Here is a 2014-nt window from a genome sequence, read left to right as displayed (position 1 = left end):
ATGGTCCTCGTTCCTCCGCGGCTCGGGGTTCCAGAGAGAAAGATGCCACCACCAGGCGAAAGAAGAACCGACTGGGGGAAAGGAGGAGGAGGAGGAACGGGAGGTAGAGCAACCCTCCAAAGTGTGAGCCACGGAGTTGAGCAACTCTAGAGACCCACCGCCACCACACCCAACACAGAACCATCATCACCACCACACCATCATGGCCCACCCTCATCCTGCGCCTCTTCGCTACCACCTTTGGAGAACGAGAATCGGTTATCAAAAACGAAGCGTCCTCTTCCCCAGAGCTGCATCATCACCTAAAGTGGAGACCTCAGCCCTGAGATAATAAGGTGATGCTGGCGCGTGTCTTTGATGGTGGTTCAAAGAAAGTGGAAGCCTGGCCTCCACTCCGTGCGGGTCTACGGAGAACTCCCTTGCCCAGCGATGGCCATCTGGGCCACTCCCACCAGCACCCCCCCAGGGCCTCCTCTTCCATGGCCTCTCCTCCGGTTACCAGCGTGGAGAACATCCTGATTTGAGGAGCTCCCCGTCCGCCGAGTTGAGCCCGTCGGGAGGACCTCGGGCTGGCTCCTTGGGTTACACGCCCAGCCCCCAACGCCGACCTATACCCTCCAGATGGTTGCAGTGTGTGTGCCGGGTCTTTGGGGGAACGCCGGGCCCCGCACAATGCAGATGGGCCATGAGTTTGTTTACACAGGGGAGAGGAGTGCTCCTCACATGTGACGTCTTGGCGGCCACTTGGAGGAGGGCAGCTCCATTGAAAACAGCACTTCCAGCCTTGAATTTGCGACAGGACCCAGACCGCCAGCCAGAAAGCACGAGATTACAACCACGTTAACCAGCACAACCACCATCGCACACTAGTTACACAACCTATTCAGCACCATCAGCCCCTATAAAAAATAAGGCTTATGTGCGCGGTAGGAGGAGGTAGGAGGGGCGGACGACGGAGGAGGAGACAAGCTTTACTAGTTAGCCAGAGGCATTGGACTATCGGACAGCCTGGTACTCTGAACCCATCAATTCGGACCGTCTTGCAAACCTATCCAGACACGGTTACCAGGCGCAAGCAGTCAAGTGTTCACCTCGGCTCTGGGAGAGTTTTCCAGCCCGCAATAGACTGGTGCTGGAGCGACTTACGCAGGCGGCCCTGGCGAAGCTTCCCAGGATCCGGGGAAGCACCCGGCCATCGCCGACAAAAGACACGCTGCCAGTTTTCTCCCTACCGCGGAAGCACACTACCCGCAGCCACTCTCGGTAATTATCCTTACGACTGCTCCCTACGTATGAGGAATTCCTCCGATGGGACCGGAGGCTCCACGTGTGATCGTGTTGTGATCCTTACTGGACCAGCCTCTTCATCTATATTGAAGCAATGTTGACATGTGTTATTACTCCGCATGGACCTTGCATTTCCTAGGTCGTCCATCCCTCTTGGATCTCACACCGACCAGGTCGTCCTCACCGTTTATGGGTCACCTTTATTGATCCCTGCAGGACAGTTGTGATTCCACTTGATTCGGTGTGATCCCATATTAGGTCAGGTGTTGATCTCTATATTGGAACCGATGTTCACCATATTGATCCTAAAGCCCAGTATTCATAATCATTATTGACCCACTTGATCCCATCTTGGCCAGGTTTTGGCCGTATTCCTACATTCTAACGACCAGAGATCACAACCTATTGATCCCATACTATCACTTCTCCTCCCTCATGTACCCTAGATCAATTGCCATCTTGATCCACATTGACGATTGCTCCTTATAATATATATCTGACCAGGTTACTTCACCCCATGTGATCCATATAATCAGTGTTTCATCTCTAGGGACCCACGACCAGTTATCATACCCACTTTGGCCAGTATTATCATATTCTCCCCATGACCAGCATTGACCACTATATCAATCAACACAATTGACCAGGTATTCATCCCACTGGACCTATTGACCGTTATTGATAACATATTGTCAAGGTATTCATCACAATTAAGCCACTTGTCCTT

Source organism: Sceloporus undulatus, chromosome 8 (assembly GCF_019175285.1).
Source record: "Sceloporus undulatus isolate JIND9_A2432 ecotype Alabama chromosome 8, SceUnd_v1.1, whole genome shotgun sequence".
Lineage (NCBI taxonomy): Eukaryota > Metazoa > Chordata > Lepidosauria > Squamata > Phrynosomatidae > Sceloporus > Sceloporus undulatus.
The sequence above is the reverse complement of the archived record's forward strand: the minus strand, read 5'-3'. Positions refer to the sequence as shown.